This window comes from Mobula hypostoma, chromosome 7 (assembly GCF_963921235.1).
Source record: "Mobula hypostoma chromosome 7, sMobHyp1.1, whole genome shotgun sequence".
In the NCBI taxonomy this organism is placed as follows: Eukaryota; Metazoa; Chordata; class Chondrichthyes; order Myliobatiformes; family Myliobatidae; genus Mobula; species Mobula hypostoma.
The window spans coordinates 158,408,278-158,426,416 of NC_086103.1; the positions used below are offsets into that span (position 1 = coordinate 158,408,278).

The window sequence follows — 18,139 nt, forward strand, 5'->3', positions numbered from 1 at the left end:
ACACATTGCACACATACACATAAAAGAAAATATTACCACAAATAAGTCAATAATATATCAAACTGCATGTGAAGTGCACAGCACAATAAAAAGTTCATATGGATTTCATCTACTGTTTTACACTCATATTTTCTTCAGATTATTTGCGAATTACAAATAGAATGAAGATAATTGAACTATTCTGTTTGCACATCACAGAACAAAGGAGACATACAAGATCATTACAACAGTTTGCCAAAAAGTTACTGAGTAGTACCTAATTGCACAAATTTAAGATCTACCTGGCATCCAAGAATATGATATACATTTCTTAATTTTATTCATGGAGCTTTGTTGACAATAGCAATGAGAAATTATATAACACCGCTGTTTAAAAGCAACAAATCTGCAGCTATTACTAACGCTGATTCCAGAATTCTGGTGAGAGCAAAATATATTAAATATACATTCTGCATCTATGGAAACTATTGTAGCAGGGTTATACCAACGTTATAAGAGAAGTCTTTAAAAAACATAAAATTGGAATCCACTTGTAATGAGATGTAATGGTTCTTTGCTCAACAAAGCTGATCAAATTGTGAATAATTAAGTCATCTCATTTGAACAGAACATTCATCTGTTATGTTCTGATGAAGATGGTGTGCCATGCTAAACAGAATAATTGGTTCCACCAATTACATCATTCCTTTCATTCTTAGAATGCATGTGTTATTAGCAAAGCGAGCATTGAACATCCATTCATAACTTCCATGGAGAATCTGTGGTGAGATACTTTGAACTGCTGCTATCCACCTGATTAAAGTGTGTGCACAGGCACATTCTTGCACTACAATTCTGAGAAGTGTGTGATGACTGCATATGAATTCTTTCCACATATTGACCATTGAACATTGCTATATGGACAGTGCCGGGCGTCACTGTAACGTGGTAGTTACTGCAACGCTAAAATAGCTTGGGGCGCTCCAGAGTTCAATTTCAGAAATGTTCTGCAAGGAATCTCTATACATCCTCCCTGTGGAATGTATGGATTTTCCCTGGGTGTTCTGGTTTACTATCACAGTCCAAAGATGTACCGGGTAGGTTAATTAGTCATTGTAAATTGTTCCATGATTAGGTTAAGATTAATCAGGGTTGTGGAGTTGCCGGGGTGGCATGGGTTGAAGGACCAGAAGGGCCTACTCCCCCAAGTTAAGAGCCCATAGTATTACAGGAAAGTTACTCTCAAGTGTATAGGGGGAAGAGCTTCATGCTAAATTAACAGAAGACAAAGGTCCTCACCTTGCTCCACTAGACAACTCTCTTGATAATCAAAATCCTTAGCAAAACTCTGGAAAACATGGATCAGAATTTTAATATCTTGTGAGTCATTGCTCGGCAAAGGCAAAATTCACTATTGCCTCAAAAGCACCAGCCGAGACTTTGGCTTACTGAGTCCAGAGCAGATTGAAAGACTTAGCCTTCAAACCCAGCACCAACCTTGTAGTTTACTGAGCAATCTCAATGAAGTAGGTTATTTTATCATAACATTCAAGTTTATCCAAAGAAAGTACATGGCTCCTCAAGTCTGTTCCACAATTCATAATGCCTGATCCCTTAGCCTTTGATTACCTGCATTCAATATTTATCAATCTCACCTTGAAAAAGACTCAATGACTGACCTTTCACACTGCCTTGTTGGAGGTGACTCATCTGGATAAATTAAGAATATTGTATCATATTACTGAATTATAGATAGTTCAGGTACTTTGGGAAATAAAATGAGTAAAAACTAGAACAATACACCAAAGCTCTTATGCTCTCTCCTGAAGTTGTCTTCCATCAGCCAAACATATTTTAATAGATTTCCATATACTAGACATAACTTCAAGCAAAGGAGTGTTTTTCTCTCTCAACTCCCTTACTGTATAGAATTATAGAGAAAAAGGCCAACCACATCTATGCCCACCATCATGCTTTTCTAAACCAATCCCATTTTCCAGCATTAATTTTTTATCCCTCTGTAGCTGCTTAATCAAGTACCTTTCCATGTGCAGATCGATGGGACTAGCAGTTTAAATGGTTTGGCACAGACTAGATGGGCCAAAGGGCCTAAGTCTGTACTGTACTTTTCTATGTCTCTATGTCTCTTAAATGTTACTATTTCTGCACCCTGGTAGCTTATTCCAGATTTCAACTACACTGTGAAAAATATATTCCTCAGATTCCTTTAAACCTCTAAATTTAAACCTGAGTCCTCTCAAAATCTTTCCTCTCTCTCCCTAGATTTTTCCCCCTAGTTTTGGACTCCTCTGCCCTGTGAAAATACCATTTACCTTATCTTTGCCTCTTATAATTTTAAACTCTTCTATAAGGTCGCTCCTCATTCTTCTTTGCTCCAAGGAATAAAGACTTAGCCTTGCCAACCTCTCCCTGTAAGTCAGGGGCTCTAGTGCTACCAAAATCCTCATAAATCTTATCTGCATTCTTTCCAGTTTAAGAATGCCTTTTCCATAACAGAGTGACCTAAACTGTACACAGTACTCCAAATGCAGCCTCACCAACGACTTACAAAACAGCATTATTATGCCCTAACACCTAAACTCAGTGCCCTGCGTACAGCATGCTAAAAGCCTTTTTCATTAAATTACAATACTATTCATGTGGATAAAGTAATTCGGTCCTCCTTTCCACAGGTATGCAGTGTAGTGCTTGCTATTATTTGCCAGCACCTCTCCCATCATAATATATCACTTCTTTAAGATATACAGTGCATGTTGTTAGTAAGCAGTAGAAACTTGCTTTAACTACCCACTAAGAATATTGGCCCCAAGCTGAAACATCCAGTGATTAATAATGTCTTAAGACTACAATCATAATTAGCAGGCAGTAAAAAAATGACATTTTGCCTATATTAGTGAACAGACACAGCTCTATTGTGCACTGTTGTCCTGGCACACTGACAAGTTTACCTCTTAGTTTCTTAGTTCATCATCCTTCAGTGGATCACCTTTAATGTGCAAAAGTACAAAAAAAAACATTAAAGGGATGTGTATTTTACCAAAGACTAAAGATAAAGCACAAAATAGTTCTTGTAAGTGTGTGTGTGTGTGTGTGTGTGTGTGTGTGTGTGTGTGTGTGTGTGTGTATCTAATAGAAATTTAAAGTGTCTAAACACACAGTTCCCATGAAAAACCAGGCCAAAGCTTATTAGCATTCTTAAATTCAGTAAATTTGGCTGCTGTATAGTATAATTTCCTATGCTTTACAATGTCTGGCAAGATCTGATGGCAAGGACAGAGAAGGAAAAGCTAGAGTCCTCCTCCTAGCAAAATGCTTGGAGCACAATCTTACCATCAACATCACCATTTCATCAGAAGGACAAGACAACTGCATGGCAACATCCCAAACCAGACACTGCCATGTTAGTTACATCACTGGTGAAATAAGAGAATACAAGAATAACAGGGGCTGATATGTCTCTTACCATCTGCAGTTGAGACCTACATCAGGATTGAGAGGATTTGGGAAAGGTTGTCAGAATATAGCAATGTGTACATAGTAAGATGGGATAGAGGCTAGCAGGTGAAATTTGGAAACAGGTGGGGAGGGAATGGAAGGAATTAATAAATGGGTGAGAAAACTTGAGGACAAGCAAGTGTGTGGAAGGTTTCTCTCAGTGGCAATGGAGAAGGGTAAAAATGGACAGGTCAGTGTGGGAATTGGGAAAGTTACATGCAGGTGGAACCCCAAGATGACCACTGTGAACAGAGTACAGGTGTATGCAAAATGGTCGGCCAGCCTACACTTTGGTTTCACCAGTGTGGAGGAAGACACTTTGTAAGCATTGAATATAGTAGACCAAGCCTGAAAAGGTTCGGGTGAACTGCCTTGCATGGAAGGGCCATTCAGGTAACTGGATGGTTCAGAGGTAGGAGGTGAAGAGGCAGGTGTTACAGTTCCTACAGATAAGTGCCAGTGTATGAGAAAAGATGAGTGGTTGAGGGAATTGCGAAGAGTGTGATTCCCACAGAAATCAGAAAGGAGGGAGAAGAGAAGATGTGACAATGGTATGATTGCATTAGGGCTGGTGAAAATGACAAGGGTTGATGTGTTGTATATAGAGACTGGTGGGGGTGAAAGCTGATGACCTATCGCTGTTCTTCCTGGGGAGTAGGAGAGGGAGAGTCAGTCCAGCTGGGCAGAATATGCATGAAATATGGGTAGAGGCTCCATGAACTAAAAGTAGTTTGCCTCTGGGAACCCCAAGTCAATTCTTTGGAGGCACACAAGGAATACATCACATCCCAAACTATCCACACCTGCCCCATCAAGCACTCCTGTCCCAGCAGTTGCAGAATCTGCAAACTCCACATTAAATCCTAGAACTAAAAGAAATGGAGTGGAAACAAATTACCTTTGATCCCAAGGGCCTGACTATGATCAGATTGCAATGAGAACTCCATCAGTGAAACAATTGTACAATTTTGTTCACCTTTTCCTCAGTCTGAAAGGTTTAACACAGTAACATCTCCTCAGTGAGAGGGCTCCCAGTTGCTCATGTACCTCATGAACTGACACATTTTATAGCATTCAATGAAGCTCCATGCATATTCCCTAGGAAACGATCATTGAATGCATATTTTACAAAGACCTCTATTGCATACTGTTAGAATACCCCTTCCTGTTAAGGCAGCCATCTGATCATTAGTAGGTGATTCAATGGCTGGATTGCTGGATATATGTATTAAATTCTGCTTTACTTAGAGGAACAACTAATCTAGAAACGTTTCATGAGCCTCTGCAGCTGAAATGCTTGCGTCCATGAAGACAATAAAACAACTTAATTTGCATCTTTTAAGTAGCAGTGCAAAAAAAAATTGGGGGTCTGAAGAAAACATGGCACATTATAAAATGGTATATTGACCTTTACTCCCTTTGGCAATGCATTATAGATGGCTAAATTTGTTCCTGCACATTATGGTGAACCAAGTGTCAATCACAGCAACTTGGTTAAGTAGGTTTCATTATACACTCCAGTATGATCTTGCCCAGGTGGTTGACCTGGTTATTGAAATTATCTAACAAACCATCTATTAGGGTTATTTGCTGTATGAATCATATGCCCCCTATGCCTTTTGTTTATCTCTCCTACATCACAAAACTACCAACTTCCACTTGTCAAAAACCATCCATTTCCATTTAACTGTGCTTTTGTTATCCCAGGACTATATTAATGCTCTCCTAGTCAGTCTTCTTTTCACCCACACTGCATCACCTGAGATACATCTCACACCTCTATCAGGTGCCTAGGTCCAATGCTTTAGAAGAATGTGGTAGCCTGTCTCAATGACCATCATCCAGCTGCACTCACATCCACGGTTTTGAATTGGTTACAGAGGTTGGTGATAAATCATATCAACTCCTGCCTGAGAAGCAACTTGGATCTGCTCCAACTTGCCTACCAACACAACAGAGGCCATTTCATTGGATCTTCACTCAACTGTGGAACATCTGGACAGCAAAGGTACATACATCAGGATGTTCTTTATCAACTGCAGTTCGGCATTCAATATCATCGCCCCCTCAAAATTAATCAATAAGCTTCAAGACCTTGGCCTCAATATCTCCTTATGCAATTGACTCCTCAGTTTCCTCACTTGCAGTCCCCAGTCAGTTCAGATTGACAACAACATCTCCTCCAAAATCTCCATCAACACAGGTACACCACATGTCATGTGCTTAGCTCCCTGCTCTTCTCGCTTTATTCTTGTGACTGTTTGGCTAAGCACAGCTCCAATGCCATATTTAAGTTTGCTGATGACACTACTATTGCAAGCTGAGTCGAAGGTGGTGATGAATCAGCATATAAGAGGTAGTTTGGAAATCTGGCTGAGTAATACCACAACAACCACCTCTTACTCAAAGTCAGCAAGACCAAGGAGTTGATTATTGACTTCAGGAAGAGGAACCCAGAGGTTTATGAGCCAGTCCTCATTGAGCAATCAGAGCTGGAGGCAATCAACAACTTGAAATCCGTCGGGGTTATCATTTCAGAGGACCTGTCCTGGGCCCAACATGCAAGTTTGAATTACCTAGAAAGCACAGCAGTGGCTCTGCTTCCTTAGTTGTTTGTGAAAATTCGGTATAAAATCTGTAACTTGTCTAACTTCTATAGATTTTTCGTGGAAAATACATTGACTGGCTGGATCACAGTCTAGTATGGGAACACCAATGCCCTTGAACGGAAAATCCTGCAAAAAGTAGTGAATACGTCCCAAACCATCATGGGTAAAGCTCTCCCTACCATTGAGCATATCCACACAGAGCAGTGCAATAGGAAAGCAGCATCCATAATCAGGGACCCCCACCCGTCAGGTCATGCTTTCTTCTCACTGCTGCCAGGAGCCTCGGGACTCACACCGCCAGATTTAGGAACAGTTATTAACCCACAGCAATCAAGCTCCTGAACCAAGGAGATAACTTCACTTGCCCCATCACTGAACTGTTCCCAAAACCTATGGACTCACTTTCAAGGACTCTTCATCTCATGTTCTCGATTATTATTATTTTTTTTCTCTATTCTTTTTGTATGTGCATAGTTTGTTGTCTTTTGCACATTGGTTGTCTGCCCTGTTGATGCAGTCTTTCATTGATTCTATTATGGTTATTGGACTTATTGGGTATGACCACAGAAAATGAATCTCTGGGTTGTATACGGTGACATACATAAACTTTGATAATAAATTTACTTTGAACTTTGAGATACAGCAAATCCTGCTTACTTTTTACCCTTGTATTTGATACACTGTCTCCCTGACCCACCAATTACTCAAATTTAAAATTCTCAATGTTATTAAATGCCACCAAGGCTTCAACTCTGCAATTATTCAGTGACCTATAGTATTTCCACATCTCTTCATCCAACTATCTTCTGACCTTAACTCAAGTTAACAATATCATTTCATCTTTACCCCTTTGCATATATGTTTTAAACCATATCAACTTTCCTTCCCCCAAGCTTCTTCTTTACCATCCCCTCTAAGATTACACAAAACAAGCACAACTTGACCAAATTTTCCTCACTCCTATTGTACCTTTGGCTCCATGCTTTTGGCAAGTTCTTTACACAATTTTTTTTTACTTTGGAGGTGTTACAAAAATACATTGTCCTTCTGTTCTTGTCTGGCTAGCTACCAAATGTTTTGATACTTTGAACCGTTACCTTCACACCTGATTAAAAGGATTTGTGACAATGAGTTCCTCATTTAAATTTTGTATTGGGCTTCTCTATTTAGCTTTGCCCAAATATTTAACAAGCAATCTTTGAAAAGACCTAGTCAAAGTATCTTTTTCCTCCCTTTTTACTAACCGCCATTTCAGCAGAAAAATTAAATTACATAACCCGTAAGTGTTCCCTAACATTATTCATGCATAAACATTACTAATATTAAAATTAGTATATCTAGGAAAATGTAGCTCCCACAATGAAATAATTGCTTGGCCCTAATGGAATCATTACAATTTATGCACACCATTCATGCTGAATAACCCCCACCACAGTCTGTCAGAAGTTTGTATGTTCTCCCGTGACAGTGTCATGGGACCATGACCTCCAGGTGCTCCAGTTTTCTCCCAATGTCCAAAGACATACGAGTTGGTAGGTTAATTGGTCAATGTAAATTGTCCTGTGTTAAGGCTAAAATTAAATCGGGGATTGCTGAGTGGCACGGCTCAAAGGGCCGATTCTGTGCTGTATCTCAATAAATAAAAATATATAAAATTTTAAAAACCAATTGAAAAAATACAACTATATTATACAGACACAGAGGCAGATTAGTCATTCAAAGCAAAAGCCGGATACAAAGGATTTAGGCTAAACACACTCAAGAAACCAATGCCCCATTCAAACATCTATAAATTTCCAGCATCTGCAGAATTCCTGTTGTTTGCATCTATAAATTCATTTTTGTCTCTCCTGTTGTAAGTATTAAACACGTAACTAGGCCTCTCTCATCATTTTTATATATTTCCAGAAGTGCTCCAAAGAATAGATCTATTCAATTGTTGACAAAATTTGATGTCTTTCATTTCAGTCTGTGTCATAAAAATTGCTCTGCCTACTTCTAAACGGGTTGCTGTATTCACATAAGCCAAAATCTGCTATCCTGTTACAATGGTTACATGTAAAACATGTAACATGTAAACATATTTTCACAGAATCAATCCAAATGTATTAAAGATTTCCATAAACATAGCCTACACACAATTACAAAACATACTCAAAATCTTATTTAAAATTGCTGAAAGCTTAACATTAAAGCCCTGACAAAATTAAGTCAAAACATACAGCCTTAAATACTTCAAGCATTAATTAACACTGTTTAGTAGAACAAATGCTACATGACACTTGCTTATGCTCTACTAATGATGTTAATGTAATTTCCTATGGCGCCTCGACTGATGAGAGCCATGGAACTACTGTACTCTTTCTAGTTTCTTGATATTGTTCCTGTAGGTCGGTGACCAGAACTGCACATGGTACTCTAAGTTTGGCATCACATACAACTTCAATATAATATCCCAACACTTGTACTCAATGCCCTGATTTATGAAGGCCACTAAGGCATCTTAAAGCTGTCTTTACGATCCTATCTATCTGTGATCCCACTTTTAAGGAATTATCAAGGATGTGTATTTCCAGGTCCCTTTGTTCTACCATCCACCGCAATGCCCTACCATTCACTGTATATGTTTTAACTTGATTTGTCCTCTCAAAGTGCAACACCTTACACTTGCCTGCATTAAATTCCATCTACCATTTTCAACCCCTTTTTTCAGCTGGTCCAAATCCATCTGCAACCCTTAACAAGTGAGCTGCATTTCTGTGGGCAAAAACAACTTCATCAGTCCTGATAAGGGTCTTGGCCCAAAATTTCGACTATACTCGTTTCCATAGACGCTGCCTGGCCTGCTGAGTCCCTCCAGTATTTTGCTTGGATTTCTAGCAACTACAGATTTTCCCTTGTTAGTTATTGAGTGAGTGTAAATACACACACACACACACACACACACACACACACACACACACACACACATTTCCTACTGTATTTCAGTATGTTCTGCCCATCCTCTATATCAGTGAATTTCTCTCTACTTTTTTTTCTCTTTCTTTGGATATCTTCATGTATTTTTCTCTCATTCACTCACTGTACCTCTCTCTCTGCAAGAAGCAGTAATATAACTGGCACATCCCTAGATCCGGAATGACACACTATAAGAGATACACAGAAATTTGGTGCATCTGCCACAAGGACTCTTTTAGGAAAGCTACAGTTTAAAACCCTGCCAGCAGTGCACTATGAGGGGAAGGAGCCGATAGTTAAAATCTCTTACACACTGGAGATTCTGTTGATGCTGAAAATGCACAGCAACACAAAAAAATGCTGGAGGAACTCAGCTTTTCAGGCAGCATCTGTGGAAATGAGTAAACAGTCTACATTTCAGATGGAGACTCTTCTTCAGGACTGGAAGGGAATTGGGAAGATGCCAGAATACAAAGGTGGGGTGAGGGGGAAGCAGTATTAGCTAGAAGGTGATAATGAAGCCAGGTGGGTGGGAAACATAAAGGCCTGGAGAAGAAGGAAGCTGATAGGACAGGAGAGTGGACTATGGGAGAAAGGGAAGAAGGAGGGGCACCAGGGAGGTGATAGGCAGGTGAACAGAAGTGATAAGAGGCCAGAGTGAGGTACAAGATGGCCGCAAAGACAAATTCACAGGAAAGATACATGGCTGTGGTAGTGAACCTGGGTGAATATATGATCGAAGAGTTGGAGAGCAGCAGAGAGAGAGGGGGAGCAGTGAGACAGGGTCTCCCTGAACTCCCATTGGTATAGATTTAAATCAGCCAAGAAAACTAGTGAAGATAGTAGACTGCCTTCAAACTGTGCTTTCGACGATTGCATTCCCCAAATCTTCATTTGAATTGTAACATTCAAGAAAACTGTCAATACCTTCAAATTCTTTGTAGTTCCTAACTTGTTGATGTAATGAAATTGTTTCATTTTTTCCCCCGGCTGTTTCTGGCCAATATATAGAAGGCCGCATCGGGAGCACCAGACGCAGTATATCACCCCAGCCTACTCACAGGTGAAGTGTCACCTCACCTGGAAGGACTGTATTCTATATATTGGCGAGACCCAATGCAGGCTGGGAGACCGTTTCGCTGAACACCTACTCTCTGTTCGCCAGAGAAAGCAGGGTCTCCCAGTGGCCACACATTTTAATTCCACGTCCCATTCCCATTCTGATATGTCTATCCACGGCCTCCTCTACTGCCAAGATGAAGCCACACTCAAGGTTGGAGGATCAACACCTTATATTCTGTCTGGGTAGCCTCCAACCTGATGGGATGAACATTGACTTCTCTAACTTCCGTTAATGCCCCACCTCCCCCTCGTACCCCATCCGTTATTTATTTATTATTATTATTTTTTCTCTCTCTCTCTTTTTCTCCCTCTGTCCCTCTCACTGTATTCCTTGCCCATCCTCTGGGATTCCCCCCTCCCCCTTTCTTTCTCCCTAGGCCTCCTGTCCCATGATCCTCTCATATCCCTTTTGCCAATCAACTTCCCAGCTCTTAACTTCATTCCTCCCCCTCCTGTCTTCTCCTATCATTTCAGATCTCCCCTCCCCCTCCCACTTTCAAATCTCTTACTAGCTCTTCTTTCAGTTAGTCCTGACAAAGGGTCTCAACTCGAAATGTCGACTGTACCTCTTCCTAGAGATGCTGCCTGGCCTGCTGCGTTCACCAGCAATTTTTATGTGTGTTGCTTGAAATTCCAGCATCTGCAGATTTCCTCATGTTTGGTTCAATAGATACTTCTTTTTTCACAATGCAATAATTTCAAAGGTATGCCTTTACAGCTGATGTCATCAGAATGCCTGAAAATTAATCATGCACCAATGACATCTGTGCCCAGCTGTGATTACCGTTCAAGATGAGTGACAAACCCGACTGGGAGTTCTGAAGGGATAGAAAAGGGAAAGGATGGAAAGTTGCAGTTGCAGTGCAGACACTTGAAAATAGCCAGCTGGGCAATAGGTCTGATACAGGGAAAAGGGAGAGATCACCATTTCTGATAACAGTACAATTGCAAAAGGCAAGTAATGTCAAGTTTTACCATAGTTGTTTGCTCCTAATGAAATGAAATACACTAACTTTCTGCAATATTTTCCTGAGGTGCAAAAAGTTATGGTTCCAAGGTGTATAGATATCAGTGATCATACTAATTCTACAATCACATTGGAGGTGTAATACAAAACACAACTATGAAATTGAGAAACAACAAGCAACGTTACCAATTAAAAATAAATTCCTCCCTTAAAGTAGCAAATTGACAGCTATAGGAAAGACTTCAAAACCAAATAATGAGCTGTTAGATCTTTCAAAATGATCATCTTAATATTTGAAGATCCAAACTTATTAATATGGTACCAACTCAGTTACAAATACCAAATAAGCTTTCAAAGATACTTTTCCAAACCCACGGGGCAAATTACATCCCAGTAACTCTAAAGCCTAAAGGAAACAACACTGTAGATAGAATATGGAACCTTAATGATTTTGGAGTCCTGTACAAAAAACAGGCATGAGGTAATAACCAATTTAGATAATGGAATGATTGCTGTCCCAAGAAATCTGGGTTTCTGTCTTGTGTATTTTTCTTTTCCATGGAAGCCAATAGAAAATAAAATTAGGGAGTGTAAACCTGTCAGCTGATCAATCCAATCACATTTACTGCCAGGTGGGTTAAGATTACCCCAAGTAACTTAACTAAAATGGCGTCTATCAAGGAATCACTGTTAATGGAACATAGCAGAAATAAGTAAAATAGTTAATTCCAATGCAGATAATTTAGTTTTATTCCGTCCTTGTAATTTACTTACCTATTTTCTCCAAGAGATTAAGAGAACTGGAGAGAATCCACAACAAATGCAAGGTCTGTTGGAAGGAAGAATCTTCAATGAGCCAAATACCAGTTTTTTATTCCCTACCATGCAAATGCATGTGTACTGGCAGTTACTCAGAAAGTCAGAAGGAGTCTTGAATTTTCTTAAAGAATTATATGCCCCTAGGATTACCAGTAAATTATTCCAGCCATGATACCAGAAGAAATGCTAGAGGAACTCACCAGGCCAGACAGCAGCTACGGAAAAGAGTACAGTCGAGGTTTCGGGCCAAGACCCTTCAACAGGACTGGAGGAAAAAATGAGTAGATTTAAAGGGTGGAGAAGGGGAAGGAGAGGCACAAGGTGCTAGGTGAAACTGAGAGGGGGAGAGTGAAGTAGAGAGTTGGGACGTTGACTGGTGAAAGAAAAACAGGGCTGGAGGGAAGGAGGGAGGTGCACCAGAGGGAGGCAATTGGCAGGCAAGGTGAGAGGGGGAAAAGGAGATGGGGAATGGTGAGGGGGAGGGCATTACCGGAAGTTTAAGAAATTAATGTTCATGCCATCAGGTTGGAGGCTACCAAGGCAGAATATAAGGTGTTGTTCCTCCAACATGAGTGTGGCCTCATCATGACTGAAGAGGAGGTGATGGATTGACATATCAGAATGGGAATGGAAAGTGGAATTAAAATTGGTGGCCACTGGGAGACCATGCTTCTTCTGGCAGGCAGAACGTAGGTGCTCAGCGAAGCAGTCTCCCAATCTATGTTGGGCATCACCGATATACTGTACAGGAGGCCACACCAGGAGCAACAGACTCACAGGTGAAGTGTCACCTCATCTGGCAGGACTATTTGCAGCCCTGAATGGTAGTGCAGGAGGAGGTGTAGGGGCAGGTGTAGCACTTGTTCCCGCTTGCAAGGATAAGTGCCAGGAAGGAGATCAGTGGGGAGAGACGAATGGACAAGTGAATTGTGTAAGGAGTGATCCCCGTGGAAAGCAGAAAGTGGGGTGTAAGGAAAGATGTGCTTGGTGGTGGGATCCCATTGGAGATGGTGGAAGTTCTAGAGAATTATGTGTTGGATGCAGAGGCCAATGGGGTGGTAGGTGCAGACAAGACCCCACCATAATATTTTCCACTTTATTTTAAACGTTTCACAAGGGGTTTGGTTTTGTTTGGTAAGGATGGTATATATAAAAACTGACATAACTGCACCAGCATAGCCACCTCTCTGACCTTACCATTTGTATCATTTAACTTAATGCCAGCTAATTGTTGGAGCACTTAAGTCACAGAATAATGCCCTTCATGTCCAATATTCAACTAGGTCTCAAAGCCCATGATATCCAGACCGAATTGATAACGTAGCACATGTCATGGCAAACATTTAACTTCATTAACTCTACATTGACACATGAAAGAGATGTGGCAAATGCTCATTAAATTGCAAGTAATTGATTGAAAGTGAAAAACAAATCAATGAGAACGTGTGTAAAGAAATAAAACATTGGACAAAGTTGTAGGTTCTTGTATCTGAACCAGAAGGACGATACTAAACATGAACTTGAAATTATATTTTACAAATAACAACTAATAATACTTACGAAAACCATTATTGGAAAATTGGTTTGGTTTAGAAATGAACACTTACGAATACATCAACAAAGTTTTATCGTAACAGACTTCCTGTCCAACTTATTTGAACAGCTGTGCTTTATAAACAGTTTGTAGTTACATTTCACCCTCAGTTATTAAGCCTTTTACAAAGAGCCCCTGGTTGTCACAGGCTTAACATGTGAAACTTATATAGTAAATTTCATGATTCAGTTGATCTTGTGCATATACATTACGTATCAGCTACAGAAAAATTGTGCCCAAACAATTACGATGAATTAAAAAATGTTGGTGACCTGAGACTGTAATATGATCTACTATGATATTATTAATGTATTTATCAGCAGAATATGGGAGACATATTAATATATATTATAATTATTAAATTATATAATTGTTTTGCTGCTGTGAGAAAACTTGTTACCTAATAATATCCACCATACATCGACACATACACAAAGTTAAATAAGGTCTTCACACCAGCACAAGGATTCACATACAATTTTCAAGTTGGTTTAACTTGAATAATAAAGTGATGATAAATTACCCACTAAACCCACAAAGAAGGCATGGTAGCTGCTCTAATTTCTTAGAAGTTTGCAAAGATTCGGCATGTCACCTAAAACTCTGACTAATTTCTAAAGATGCACAGTGGAGAATATACTGTTTGCATTATGGCCTGATATGGAAACACCATGGTCCTTGAACCGAAAAGCACAAAAGGTGGCAGCATCCATAATCAAGGACCCCCACCATCTGGGCCATGCTCTCTTCTCGTTGCCTTCAGGAAGCAGGTACAAGAGCCTTAGGTCCCACACCACCAGTCATTATCCCTTAATCATCAGATTCCGGAACCAGAGAGGATAACTTCATTCACCCCAACACTGAACTGATTCCACACCTAAGGACTCACTTTCAAGGACTATACAACTCATGTTCTCAATATTTATTATCTAATATTTATTTTTTGTGTATTTGTGCTATTTGTTGACTTTTCACATTGGTTGTTTGCTAGTCCTTGTATGTAGTTTTTCTTTGACTCTATTATGTTTCTTTGTATTTACTGTGAATGCCCAAAAGAAAATGAATCTCAGGGTAGTCTATGGTGACATATATGTACTTTGATAATAAGTATACTTTGAAATTTATTCTGAACTTAAAAGTAATGTCAATTAAAAAGATATTTGTGATACTGAATTGTGCTAAAAATTGGAGCTGCAATGCGCCATCCTGTGACAGGCCATTTAACACGTCGAGCCTGCTACAACATTGAACAGGATTGTGGCTAATCTTCTACCTCAACATCATTCTTTTGCCATATCCCTTTATCCCCCGATTTCCCTAATATCTAGGAATCTATCAGTCTCTAATTTGAGCATCCACTGACCCTTGGGGTAGATGACTTGCAAGATTATAAATGTAGAATTTCATTCAGAAATGTTGATTTCTGTCCTAATCCCTTATCTTGAGTCTGTGACCCCAGTTCTACATTTCTTAATTATGACATTTATATAGACCATGTCAACCTCTACTTGTTTCAAACATATCACCTCTTTCTCTTCCGCTCAAAATAATAGACATAGCTTATTCAAATGCATGTCTTAGCAGACCTGCCATCCTGAGAACCCATCTATACTCTCTCTATAATTTGAAGCCCTTTTTTAGATAAGGACATGAAATTATTAGCTATACTCCGGGTATGGTAATACCAAGGCCTCATTTAATTGTAATGTCATATCTCAAATCTTCTTGCAGTAAAGTCAACAAATATTATTTGCTTTTCCGTCAGCTGCACGTGCATGCTAGGTATCAGTGATGTGTGTTCAAGGACATTCAGATCCATTTGCACATAAACACTTTCTAATCTCTCAATATTTAAATGAACTCAAGATCTCTGATTTAGTTTTGAGGTGGATAGTCCCACACCTTTCCAGCTTGTCTATGTCATTCTCATTAATGTTCACATTACAATTTAGATTCACATCATCAGCAGACTTGCAAATGTCAAATTTGGTCCCTACAGCCAAATGACTGTGAACAGTTAGGTCCAAATATCATCCTTATGGTTTCTCATTAATCACAGCTTGTTAACCTGAATTTCTATGTATTCCTACTTTGTTTCTATTAATTAATTCCTAAAAAATATGCTAGTTCACTACCCACAATTCTATGTGCTCTAGCCTTGTCAAAAAGCAAAATCTTACAGTTTTCCAGAGATTTATTAAGTATTTAAATACTCAAAACACCAATATGGAATTTGAAATGTTGGTTTTGATAGCCATTGTGATAGTGTACTCCATCCTTCATTAATTATACAGATAGCTTCATGCCTGTTACACTGTTGAAATGTTTGCACACCAGAATTTCTTGAGCCAGCCATTCTTTTGTGATGGTCCCTCAGCTAAATGATCAAGGCCTCATCTGATTATCACATAAGGATCACTAAAATAATTTTCAGAAAGGGAATCTCACTTAATTTGATGAAAAATGGGGTTAAATGAATTTGAACATGGAAGACTGCAGAAAAGAAACAGAACAAATTTATCTTTTTGTACATGCATAGAATTAGAAATAACTGTATGACAAGACAACCATATGACAAAAGATTGCATCGATTAGGACTGTGTTCCATGGAATTTAGACACGTGAGACAAGATCTCATCAAAGCAGACAAAATTCTAATGCGGCTCAACTGCCTGAGTTCTGTTTCTCCAACAGTGTCTAGAACTAGGAAGTCACAATCTCAGGCGTTGGCTTAAGACAATTATGGCCAAAATAAGGAGAAAATTCTGCACTCAGATTGAACTTGGAATTCATCATATGACAAGCATATATTATGAAAGAGATAATGGATTTCTACTGGCATGGGGAGGAACAGTCATAATTGGTAGATCTGGTTTCAAGTTCAAGTTTAATTATCATTGAACCAAACACGAAGATAGCCAAATGAAACAACATCCCTCTGTTCAAAACACATTACCAACAACACACAGCACACTGCACATAGCACATACAGTTAAGATTTCAGGAAATAAAACGTGCAGTCACAAAGAAAATATAGCCCAAACCCCTGAGTGTTAAAGTTGGTAAAGTTGTCCTGGTCCTGCTCATTCTTCCACCGAGCAAACACCAGAGGATAACGCCAAGCAAAAACCAGAGGGCAGCAACAACGGAAAGGGGCAGCCCCCTACTCCCACACTGCAGCAGCATCTCCTCTAACAAAAACAACAGGAAATCTGCAGATGCTGGAAATTCAAGCAACACACATCAAAGTTGCTGGTGAATGCAGCAGGCCAGGCAGCATCTCTAGGAAGAGGTGCAGTCGACGTTTCCCTTCATCAGGACTAACTGAAGGAAGAGTGAGTAAGGGATTTGAAAGTTGGAGGGGGAGGGGGAGATCCAAAATGATAGGAGAAGACAGGAGGGGGAGGGATGGAACCAAGAGCTGGACAGGTGATAGGCAAAAGGGATACGAGAGGATCATGCGACAGGAGGTACGGGAAGAAAGACAAGGGGTGGGGGGGGAACCAGAGGATGGACAAGGGGTATATTCAGAGGGACAGAGGGAAAAAAAGGAGAGTGAGAGAAAGAATGTGTGTATAAAAATAAGTAACAGATGGGGTACAAGGGGGAGGTGGGGCATTAGCGGAAGTTAGAGAAGTCGATGTTCATGCCATCAGGTTGGAGGCTACCCAGACGGAATATTGTTGGGTAGATGCCAACAATTTTGCTGGAACAGTCTAGTTGTGATTTTTATAAATGACTTGGATGAGGAAGTGGAAGGGTGAGTTAGTAAGTCTGCAAAGGTTGGGGGTGCTTTGGATAGTGTAGAAAATTGTCAGTTACAATAGGACATTGATAGGATGCAGAGTTGGGCTGAGAAATGGCAGATGGAGTTCAATCTGGAAAAGTGTGAAGTGATTCACTTTGGAAGGTTGAACTTGAAGGCAGAATACAAAGTTAATAGCAGGATTCAGCAGTGTGGAGGAACAAAGGGATCTTGGGGTTCATATCCAGAGATCTCTCAAAGTTGCAACTCAAGTTGATAGGATGGTTAAGAAGACATATGGTGTGCTAGATTTCATCAGTGGGGGGTATGAGTTCAAGAGCTATAAGCTAATGTTACAGCTTTATAGAATTCTAGTTCGATTACACTTGGAGTATTGTGTTCAGTTCTGGTCACCTCATTTTAGGAAGAATGTGGAAACTTCAGCTAATGAAGCAGACTAGGTCTTAGTGCAGAAAGACTTAGGCAACATTCTGCCCTGGGATGAAAAATGGCACACAATATTCATTCCGTACAAGTGATAAGCAGTGACCATCTCCAACAGAATTTATCCACCTGTCATTGGTAATATGTCATCATCGTCTAACCTGATATGCGTGGAGAGTGTTGCTACATGGACAACAGCTTGCTCTCCATATTGTACTGCCCAGATTGCATATCTAGACAGCTAGGACACAACATCTATGGTTGACTCTGACCGACAGAGGCCTCACTCACTCACTATCCAAACTACTGGATGTTACTTGATCAATACCCAAATTTATTCCTATATCACTTTTTATAAGATTACAGTAGTATATTTCTTTACTAGA

At 39.8% G+C, this 18,139-nt stretch overlaps 1 protein-coding gene across 7 annotated transcripts in view; it reads right to left on the reverse strand.

The window, feature by feature from the left end:
- The window catches only part of LOC134349699 (F-box-like/WD repeat-containing protein TBL1X), a 396,148-nt gene that overhangs the window by 230,033 nt on the left and 147,976 nt on the right, over positions 1 to 18,139 (reverse strand). Inside the window, exon 3 of one of the 7 annotated variants that reach the window (XM_063054419.1) lies at positions 11,926 to 11,980. The exons of 4 other annotated variants lie outside the window; for them this stretch is intronic. The gene's annotated coding sequence lies outside the window, so the exon portion shown is untranslated. Of the gene's footprint in view, positions 1 to 1,634; positions 1,654 to 2,948; positions 2,968 to 11,925; positions 11,981 to 18,139 lie in introns of those variants that run through there. 2 more of the 7 variants (XM_063054421.1, XM_063054420.1) reach the window with 2 other exon arrangements.